The 12,313-nt window shown below is 32.8% G+C and overlaps 1 protein-coding gene across 2 annotated transcripts in view; it reads left to right on the top strand.

Moving 5' to 3' along the window:
- The window catches only part of LOC145297663 (uncharacterized), a 550,235-nt gene that overhangs the window by 498,068 nt on the left and 39,854 nt on the right, over positions 1–12,313 (top strand). The gene's annotated exons all lie outside the window — the stretch shown is intronic.

Raw genomic sequence — 12,313 nt, 5'->3', positions numbered from 1 at the left:
ATGTGTGCATACATGTGTGTACGTTACCGTGTGTGAGTGTATGCACATGAATGTGAGTGTGAACGTGAATATATGTACGTGTCTATGCGTATGTGCGTGCGTACATGTGCGTGTATGTATGTGAGGAAAAAAATATGTACTCTAAAGCTTGACATGCAAAGCATGACATCTTCCTTATTTTCTTAGTGGGAGGGGGGGGGCGAAAGATGAAACCACTTGAATTCTAAGAACGGATATTACACTTTGATCTTAGCCAAAAGATCAAGTAAAAAAAGATGCGTATTATATATTTTTCGTATATTAAATTAAGACAAGATATCGTATTCTAAACATCACAAATCGCTAAACTGATGATTCCAAATTCTGAAATAAAAACATTATTCAGAAAGCCATTCTTAGTATTGGGAGGTTATGTTTTTCATATAATCTTCAGTTAAGAAGGAAGTGGTTTAAGGAATTCATATAAAAGTATTATGTACTAGCAGATTACCTGACGTAGGTGGAAATACATTGAATGTTTCCTAGCAGAAGACCCAGCTTTGCCTGGGATCGGATAAGATTGGTTGATATATGTACTAGCCTTATACCCAGCATATGTACTAGCAGAATACCCAGCGTAGCCCGGAATTGGATAAAATTGGTGCATAATTTACTAACAAAATACCCAACGTCGCCCGGGATTGTATGACATAGCACTAGCATGATATATATACTAGCTGATTACCCGACATGGCCTGGGATTGGATAAAATTCATAGAATTTTTCCTAGCAGAACACTCGGCGTCACCTGGGATTGGAAAAAATTGGTTGATATATGTACTAGCCAAATGCCCAGCGTCGCCCGGGATTTTACATAGGTGGATATCTGCACTAGCAAAATATCTGGCATAGCCCAGGATTGGATGAAGTAGGTGTATATACACTAGCAGAACAGCCGGCGTCGCCAAGGTTTGTATGACATAGGTGGATGTGTACAAAGAGAATACCATGCGTCGCCCGAGATTGTATGAAGTATAAGTCCGATTCAACAATTTTGAAGTTGCTTGTTCAGTGTACGTCCGTTATGACAATTTTGAAAGTGCTTGTGCAGAATAGGTCCGATTTGAAAAATTTTAAACAGCTTGTGCAGCATAAGTCCGATTTGAAAAATTTTGAAGGTGCTTGTGCAGTATTGATCCGGTTTGCCAATTTTGAAGATGCTTGCACAGTATAGGTCCGATTTGACAATTTTGAAGGTGCTTGTGCAGAATAGGTCCGATTTGAAAAATTTAGAAGGTGCTGTTGCAGTATAGGTCCGATTTGACAATTTGTAAGGTGCTTGTGCAGTATAAGTCTGATTTGAAAAATTTTGAAGGTGCTTGAGCAGTATATCTCCAATTTGAAAAATGTTAACGTGCTTGTGCAGTATAGGTGCGATCTGAAAAATTTTGAAGGTGCTTATGTAGTATAGATAGGATTTTAAAAATTTTGAAGGTGCTTGTGTAGTATAGTTCTGATTTGACAATTTTGAAGGTGCTTGTGCAGTATAGGTCCGATTTGACAATTTTGAAGGCGATTGTGCAGTATAGGTCCGATTTGCCAATTTAGAAGGTGCTTGTGCAGTATAGGTCCGGTTTGACAATTGTGAAGGTGCTTGTAAAATAGGTCCGATGTGATAATTTTGAAGGAGCTTGTGCAATATATGTCCGATTTGAAAAATTCTGAAGGTGCTTGTGCAGTATAGGTCCGATTTGCAAAATTTTGAAGGTGCTTGTGCAGTATAGGTCTGATTTGACAATTTTGAATGTGCGTGTGCAGTATAGGCCCGATTTGCAAAATTTTGAGGGTGCTTGTGCAGTATAGGTCCGATTTGCAAAATTTTGAAGGTGCTTGTGCAGTATAGGTCTGATTTGACAATTTTGAATGTGCGTGTGCAGTATAGGCCCGATTTGAAAAATTTTGTAGGTGCTTGTGCAGTATAGGTCCGATTTGATACTTTTAAATGTGCTTGCGCAGTATATGTCCGTTTCGAAAAATTTAATGGTGCTTGTGCAGTATAGGTTTGATTTGAAAAAATTTTGATGGTGCTTGTGCAGTATAGGTCCGATTTGACAATTTTGAAAATGGGTTAGTACTTGGGAATACCAAATGCTTCATATAGATCACCAAAGTTAAGCAACATTTTCTTCGTTATTATCAAATGGGTGACTACTTAGGAATACAAAATGCTTTATGTAGATCACCAAAGTTATGCAAAATTGTCTTGGTCATTATTAGATGGGTGACTACTTGGCAATACCAAATGCTTTGTATAGATCTCATGGTCATTAACTAATGGGTGACTACTTGGAAATACAAAATGCTTTATGTAGATAACCAAAGTAAAGCAACATTGTCCTGGTTATTATCAGGTGGGTGACTATTTAGAAATACCAAATGCTTTATGTAGTTCATCAGCAACATTGTCTTTGTCATTATCGGATAGGTGACTACTTGGGAATAACAAATGTTCTGTTTAGCTCACCAAAGTTAAGCAACATTGCCTTGGTCATCTCATATGGGTGACTACTTGGGAATAAAGAATGATTATGTGCATCACTAAAGTTAAGCACATGGTGTTTGGTCATTTTCAGATGGGTGACTCCTTGGGAATAACAAATGCTTTACAAAGATCATCAAAGTTATGCAACATGGAGTCTGGTCATTATCAGATCTGTGACTACTTAGGAATACCAAATGCTTTATGTAGATCACCAAAGTTAAGCAAAATGTAGACTGGTCATTATCAGATGGGTGACTACTTGGACATACCAAATGCTTTATGTAGATCACCAAAGTTAAGCGGCATTGTCTTGGTCATTATCGGATTGGTGACTACTTGGGAATAACAAATGCTTTGTGTAGATCACCAAAGTTAATCAACATCGTCTTGTTCATTATCAGATGGGTGACTACTTGGGAATATCAAATGCTTTATGTAGATTACCACAGTTAAGCAACATGTTGTTGGTCATTATCAGATGGGTGACTATTTGGGAATAACAAATGTTTTATGTAGACCACCAAATTTAAGCAGTATAGTCTTGGTCATTAACAAATGGGTGAAAACTTGGGATTACCAAACGCATTGTACAGATCACCAAAGTTAAGCAACATTGTCTTGGTCATTATCAGATAAGTAACTACTTGAAAATACCAAATGCTTTATGTATATGCCTAAAGTTAAGAAACATATAGCCGTGTCCTTATAAGATGGGTGACTACTTAGAAATATCAAATGCTTTATGTATATCACTGAAGTTAAGCAACACGTAGCCTGGTGATTATCAAATGGGTTACTACTTGGAAATACCCAATGCTTGATGTAGATCAATAATGTTAAGCAACCTAGAGTCTGGTCATAATCATATAGGTAACTACTTGGGAATGCAAAATGCTTTATGTAGATCAACAAAGTTAAGTAACATTGACTTGGTCATTATCAGATGGGTGACTACTGGGTAATACAAAATGCTTTATGTAGATCACCAAAGTTAAGCAACATTGTCTTTGTCATTATTAAATGGAAATACCCAATGCTTGATGTAGATCAACAATGTTAAGCAACATAGAGTCTGGTCATAATCAGATAGATAACTACTTGGGAATGCGAAATGCTTTACGTAAATCACCAAAGTTAAGCAACATTGCCTGGGTCATTATAAGATTGGTGACTACATGGGAATAACAAATGATTTGTATAGATCAATTAAGTTAAGCCACATCAAGTCTGGTCATTATATGATGAGTGACTACTTGGGAATACCAAATGCTTTATCTAGATCACCAAAGTTAAGCAACATGTTCTTGGTTATTATAAGATGGGTGAATACTTGGGTATACCAATTGCTTCATGTAGATCACCAAAGTTAAGCAACATCGTCTTGGTCATTATCAGATGGGTGACTATTTTGGAATACCAAATGCTTTATGTAGATCACCAAAGTAAGCAATGCTGTCTTAGTCATTATACCATGGATGAATACTTAGGAATACCAAATGCTTTATGTAGATCACCAAAGTTAAGCAACATTGTATTGGTCATTTTCAGATGGGTGACTACTTGGCAATACCAAATGCTTTGTGTATATCACCATAGTTAAGCAACATTGTATTGGTCATTATCAGATCGGTGACTACTTGGAAATATCAAATGCCTTATGTAGATCAACAAAGTTAAGCAACATTGTCTTGGTCATTATCAGATGTGTGACTACTTGGGAATACAAAATGCTTTATGTAAATCACCACAGTTAAGCAACATTGTCTTTGTCATTATCGGATGGGTGACTACTTTGGAATACCAAATGCTTTATTTAGACCACTAAAGATAAGCAACATGTTCTTGGTTATTATCAGATGGGTGACTACTGTGGAATACCAAATTCTTTATGTAGATCACCAAAGTTAAGCAACATTGTCTTGGTCATTAATAGATGGATGACTATTTGGGAATACCAAATGCTTTATGTAGATCACAAAAGTTAAGCAACATTGTCTTGACCATTATCAGATGGGTGAATACTTGGGAATACTGAATGCTTTATGTAGATCACCAATGTTAAGCAACATTGTCTTAGTCATTATCAGATGGGTGACTACTTGGGAATACCAAATGCTTTATGTAGATCACTAAAGTTAAGCAACATTGTCTTGGTCATTATCAGATGGGTGACTACTCGGGAATACAAAATACTTTGTGCGGATCACCAAAGTTAAGCAACATTCTCGTGATTATTTTAAGATGGGTGACTACTGTGGAATACCAAATTCTTTAAGTAGATCACCAAAGTTAAGCAACATAGAGTCTGCTCATTATCAGATGGGTGAATACTTGGGATTAAAAAAATCTTTATGCAGATAACTTAAGTTAAGCAACTTGTAGCCTGGTCATTATGAGATGGGTGACTACTTGGGAATACCAAATGCTTTATGTATATCAGCAATGTTAAGCAATATTGTCTTGGTCATTATCATATGGGTGACTACTTGGGAATACCAAATGCTTTATGTAAATATCTAAAGTTAAGCAACATTGTCTTGGTCATTATAAGATGGGTGACTACTTGGGAATACCAAATGCTTATTTAGATCACTAAAGTTAAGTAACATTGTCTTGGTCATTATAAGATGGGTGACTACTTGGGAATACCAAATGCTTTATGTATATCAGCAATGTTAAGCAATATTGTCTTGGTCATTATCATATGGGTGACTACTTGGGAATACCAAATGCTTTATGTATATCAGCAATGTTAAGCAATATTGTCTTGGTCATTATCATATGGGTGACTACTTGGGAATACCAAATGCTTTATGTAGATCAACAAAGTTAAGCAACATTGTCTTGGTCATTATAAGATGGGTGACTACTTGGGAATACCAAATGCTTATGTAGATCACTAAAGTTAAGTAACATTGTCTTGATCATATATATACTAGCAGATTACGCAGCATCGCTTGAATTAAATGAGAGTGGTAGAATGTAAAGCTTGTCCTGAAAATGGCTTAAACAATTTTCAATCTCCAAATTACTTTATTTGTGAAGTCGATTCTGGATCTGGCTGAAACAGTTTACGATCTCAAAATTAGGTAAATTCATATATATTGTTGGTTTTCTATGAAAGTTTATTAGGCCAGTTTCCGTAGGGGGTGATCCATATTTTTTGAATTTTTAATGTTATCATCCGGGAATTATATGATGGTTGTAGTGGGGAGGAGAAAGACGCATGATTATTTTAATTTTAAACAAGCTCTTGAGTTCTCTTTTTGGGTTGTTATGGAGAGAGTAATGTCCGTTTTGGGGTTACAAAGCAATGTCTCACAATGTCATATTCCAAAAATATAGAATATCTATGGAATCATATTCCGGAAAAGACATAATTTATCTTACTATTATGGTGTTGGTATGTGGGAGGGAAGAACTACATTAATATTGAAATTTGTGGTAAAGTAAAAGTTGCCTAATCACAATCCGTGTCAATGCATTTCTATACTTACTAGGAAAACCTGCTCAGTTATTTTCCAGAATTATATCATTTCACTTAAAAATATGGCATCGGTAGTTGGGAGGAATAGAACACAGTCATGTGGAATGTTTTAGTGAAGCAAGGATTGCCTAATCACTAAACTTAACACATTTGTTATTTGTTTGTAAAACCTACTGAGTAATCTTCAGAAAATGAAGTATATTTTAAAAATAATTTGGTGTCGGTAGTGGGGGAATTAAAATGAAACACAGTAATGTGAACTTTGATAATGAAGCAAATGTTGTCTAATCACTAACTGTGTCAATGTATTTATGCATTAATTTGAAAATCCTACAGAGACATTGTTAAAAAATGTCATAGTTTTTCTTACAATTTTAGTGCTAATAGTGACGAAGGAAAAAAACAGTAATATTGAAATTTGTGATGAAACAATGGTTGCCTAATTCTTAACCAAGATGATGTATTTATGTACTAATTTGGAAAGTCTAATGATCTACTTTCTAAAAAATTGCTTCAGTTTTCTTAAAATTACGGTAGCCTTGGTGGTAAGAGAAATTATTTAACATGTTATACAATACTTGTCGATAGTATGTGAAATTGTTTCATGTATGTATTTTAATTACCCGTCCGACGGTAGGTAAAATTATTTTAAATATGTGTTGTATATTACCATCCACGCAAAGGAAACATTATTTCATATATATGGTATAAATTACTTATCCTAGATAAGGTACAACTATTTGATACGTGTAATACCCGTCCTAGGGTAAGTAAAATATTCTTTTGCTCGAGAAAGCTAATGATACGTAGACATTAAAAATTCCTCTATCCTAGGAATCACAAATATGTTCAAAATCAGCTTCAATTTTCTCATTGTTTATACAGTCCCGAGCAACGCCGGGTAGCCCAGCTAGTATATATAAAATAGAGAATACCTACTCCAAGATGTATTAAATTATCCGAACAGAACAGTTTTGCATCATTTTTATGCCCCCTGGTAAAGATTAAAATGAAAATACTATTAAACATTATGTTTAAAATCCTTATTTTAATTTTGCCCAAATCATTACATGATTCTGATTGTAGAAAATGTTTAAAATATGAGGCTTCAATTTAAGAGGGGTTCATAAGAAATTAAAATTCAGCGAATCTTCTTTAATTGTTGTTTAATGTTTATGAATACAATCTTTTTTTTATTATTATTACGTTTTCACCCCAAACAAGGCACATTGCCACTTTGGTGTAGGGGGCTACTATCAGGAGTAACATCTACTGGGGTACTATGTGGGGATTTGGGCAGCAAGATGTCTGTTCACGTTACACTTGAACTTCTGCACGTCAGTACAGTTGGGGAAGCAGGGACCCGGAAGGGAATTCCAAAGTCTAGCGGTTCTGAGGAAGAAACTACTGGAGTAGAAAGATCTTTTACATCTAGGGTGGGATTTAGCTGCCTGTCAGGTTTGTCGAGGGTGTTTATGTAGTGGGAGCACAAGTGCTTGCAGTTCGTCAGAGCATTCTCCATTAAAATACTTGTAGAACAGGCAGAGGGATGCAACGTTTCATCGATGGGACAGAGGCTGAAGCTTAGATGCCAGTTCAGGGCCTCTCAGATTGGCGACTCTCTTTTGAACCTTGTCTAGGAGCGAGAGACTAGTAGCAGATGCACCAACCCAAATATGACAATAAGTCTTTTTGTTTTTTTTAAAGCATGCAAGTTAGACAGACGCAGTCACTTTGGAGGTAAAATGTATATTGGAATTTCTTAGCTGTCAGGTGTTTTTTCAGTTATAAGAGAAACAATTGCTTCATGGTGATTCGTATTCCGTATTCATAGGCAGTCATTTAGTTCAGGCTTAAAGCAGTGTATCTATTTAGAAAAATAGCCCTAGTAACACCGCTAAGATAACTGTATATTTCAGTCACAAATATAGTGAAAGTTAAACATAAGCTATATTCGGTGGTTTGGTTTAGGATACTAGTGCAGAGAGTGATCCAGACGTAAATACCGTTACTATTCAAAAAGCCACTCTTAACAGCCCTGCACCTACTCCATACTTCAATCTTAAAATTCAATAAAAGAATATATCATAAAAATTTAAATAAACTTGGAAATACGCTTAAAATAAAAATAAATAAATAAAATATAAAAAAATAAAAAAGCAGTGCGGATCAGTAAGTGCACTAGCACCCGTTATGGATATCATGGAGGCCACTTTATTAATACATGCGAGCATATGGTAATTGCAGATATTAAGTATGTTACTTAAATAAAGTTCTTCTGACTTCTACATTAGAAAAAATAAATCCTCGCTTCTGTTAAGAAATCTCTATTGCCTATGCTTTCCAATTTTTCGAGTCGAATTTTAAGAACTACATAAGAGGGTTCGCAAGGAACTCGAAGAGATAAAGACAATATATACGTATATAATTAAAATACATTAAAATTAAAAAAATAAGGTAAATTTAAAAGAGAAAAAATATAAACAACAGTTGGCAAGAAAGTAAAAAAAAAACAGTTGGCATTTTGTTAGGATAAGGATGGGTTAGGTACACTTAGGAATCTAATGTAAATCTGAAATATTTGAATTTTCAAATGGCGAGTGGTTCCATTTTAAAACATTTCCAAAACATATTCAATATTGGATGTCTAATTTCATACTGCTAAAATTTTATTAAAAAACAAAGGTACCTAAATTGTCACGAAGGGTTTCCACTTCCCTTTTATCCCCTTTGCATATAAACTAAATATAGCCCACATTACGATTCGTTCTATTAAGCAGATGAGTTCCAAAATTCATAATGAATCGGTTAATTAGTTTAGGAATGAATCTTGCACGTAAAAATGAATATATACACATACCTAACTTCATATGAATACTCGTTTATACCTGTTTCTTGGGCGAAATTGATAGCATCAAGATATGTCATTTTCTATTATTACCTAGTTTGCATGTTTTATAGCTAGTATGAAAAAAGTGAAATTTCATTTAAAAAAATATGGTACTAATTATTGGCATGAGAGAATAACTGCAATGAATATATTTACATATTGTTGTAAAACATTAGAACATGTTTTTAAACAAAAATTATTCACTTTGAACTAAGGACAAATATCGTTTACTTTTAGCAAAAAAAAATCACTTAGTATAAAAATAATATGCATTGTTTTTTATGTTATTATGTCATCTTAATTTGTTTAAATTTATAAAAACAGTAAAATATCCTTTAAATTTATGCATTGACATCATAAAAACAATTAACTCAGTAATGTGTACTCTGTTTATTCCGTTTTCGCCAATGTTGTACAAAGTCTAAAAACTAGCAGAGCATTTTGATAATATATAGATATATAGATTAAAGTTTTGTTTAATATATATATATATATATATATATATATATATATATATATATATACACTATAAAAAACGTAAATGAAATATATTTTAAATTGCAATTTTTCCTTACGAAAATCCAATTAAGTGATGTTACTCGGAAAGAACCTCAGCACTACATTTATGCCCCTCCCCCTGATCAAGATTAAATTCAAGACATAATGAAACTAAATTTTATGTCTATAACCTTTATTGCAATTTAGATCAAGATTCATTGCATAATTTTAATCCTAGAAAGTAACTAAAAAATAAATTAAGTTAAAAGACGCTTTCTTAATTAGTGTCTAGCGGATATGGATACAATTTAATGTAAATCTGAAATATTTGAATATTCAAATGGTTGTATTCATATTATTTTCAGAAACCCCCTTTAAATCTTATTTCTTTCTACTCTTTTCGCCTAATTTATCAGTGGTCTGACTGGATTTACTTCTCTTTTCCTGGCACTGTGATTTATAGTTTTTTGTAACTGTGGTAAGGTTATCTAACCGTTAATTTTGTGAAATTCGAATTTGTCAGAGTCACTATTATCATTGTCGACCGTGTGAATATGTTTTTATTATATCCATTTTGCTCATATTTGGTCTCGCATTGTTTCCTTGTTTTTTTCCTTCTAGTCTGTCTAGACGAAAACATTGGGAAGTGATTTCGTTTCTCACAATTTCTACATTCTTTGCGTTCACCATATGTATTGTATTTTCCTCCACATTTTTTTGCTGTTTTGCTGTTGTTTTCGCTTGCATTCTACCTTTTCACTGCTCATTATCCTTGTTTTGTACGATTGAGACTTTCTGGCTTTTACTACTTATTTTTCTCTAATCTCGTCTTTTTTATCTTCTGCGAGTAATTGCTTTTGCATTTCTTGATTGTTCCAGCAAGGTTTCCTTGAAAGAACATCTATTCTCACAAACAATTGAATTCATCTCAGTGTTTCCTTCTTTAAAAATCACACTCTGCTGTATGTAGGGACAGTTTTCACATGAATTCATCTATTTCATGTCAATCTGCTTTGGTGACGTATCTTACTGCCAAGGAAACCACTCTAAAATTCTCATCTGATTTCCCATATTACTCGATTTTTGCCCTAAAACATTTGTCTGCTGATCATCAGCTGATGACCCTCACGTATTTAGTACACACGTTTAACCGGTGCATAGCAGAATGCCGTTGATCTGTAAGTCTGTTTTTGTTTTCGTCTGAAAATCATTTGGTATTAATCGCTCTGATTGCTTCATTCCATTTCATCATTGCACTGTCAACGGCCGCCATGTTTGCTGACTAATCAGTTATGTCTCTATTTACTTGCCTCTGCACGAGGGTAGACTTAGACACAAAGTTGTTTGTTAATGCTGGGAACACCCCTTCTTTCTTGTACCCGACTAAATGCAGCATGCCATTATCTTATGAGACAGAAGGTTGTCATCAGTATATGTAATTCAACACATTGTTTTAACCCATAAAATTAATTGAGAGCATCATTTATTTACAATTATTTTTATTATATTTTGTTCCGGCAATATTAAAAATATCTACATTGAAAGCAGGATTATCTTATTAAAGGAAAAATAAATTCCAAACTTTCACTTTTTGTATATTTTGACAGTGGAACACATTTTCAACTGTTTTCAACTGTTTTCAACTCTTTTTTTTTCATCATATGATTTTATCGCTATGTTTTTTATACTCATTTTTAAGAAAGCTTGCCATCTCCATAATGTAAAATTTACCTTGAAAAATGCCAACATAATAATCACCATGCTTGCACTAAAAGTGTAGTGTGTAGACAAAACTTCCGAATTAGTGAAATTTAGATGCAAGCCATTGAATTAGTATCGTTTGAATTTACAAGCGAATCTGGCAAAAAACTCAAATACCATTATTTTATTTTGATGTATAGGAAAATTTTTAATTCGCCCCATTGTTTCATTAATACCTTCCGATTAAATTATACGTTCAATTACAATATATAATCGATTAAATTATACGTTCAATTACAATATATAATCGATTAAATTATACGTTCAATTACAATATCTATTCGATTAAATTATACGTTCAATTACAATATATATTCGATTAAATTATGCGTTCAATTACAATATATATTCGATTAAATTATACGTTCAATTACAATATATATTCGATTAAATTATACGTTCAATTTCAATATATAATCGATTAAATTATACGTTCAATTACAATATATAATCGATTAAATTATACGTTCAATTACAATATATATTCGATTAAATTATACGTTCAATTACAATATATATTCGATTAAATTATACGTTCAATTACAATATATAATCGATTAAATTATACGTTCAATTACAATATATAATCGATTAAATTATACGTTCGATTACAATATATAATCGATTAAATTATACGTTCGATTACAATATATAATCGATTAAATTATACGTTCGATTACAATATATAATCGATTAAATTATACGTTCGATTACAATATATAATCGATTAAATTATACGTTCGATTACAATATATAATCGATTAAATTATACGTTCGATTACAATATATAATCGATTAAATTATACGTTCGATTACAATATATAATCGATTAAATTATACGTTCGATTACAATATATAATCGATTAAATTATACGTTCGATTACAATATATAATCGATTAAATTATACGTTCGATTACAATATATAATCGATTAAATTATACGTTCGATTACAATATATAATCGTTCACAAACATATTTTCAAAATCCGTAATGCTTTTGATTGAATCACATTATTAGAAAATTGTAGGTATTCAATTTTTTTAATATTGCTCACTTTTTAGCAATTTTTATATTTTATTGATTGTATTTTCCCCTAATACAAGAGCTAGCAAACACTATTAATTTTTGTCAATTATTTTGGAAAAGGTTTAGTTT

The sequence above is a fragment of the Euprymna scolopes genome, chromosome 18 (assembly GCF_053919585.1).
Source record: "Euprymna scolopes isolate OS-2025 chromosome 18, ASM5391958v1, whole genome shotgun sequence".
Taxonomy (NCBI): domain Eukaryota; kingdom Metazoa; phylum Mollusca; class Cephalopoda; order Sepiida; family Sepiolidae; genus Euprymna; species Euprymna scolopes.
The sequence above is the reverse complement of the archived record's forward strand: the minus strand, read 5'-3'. Positions and strand labels throughout refer to the sequence as shown.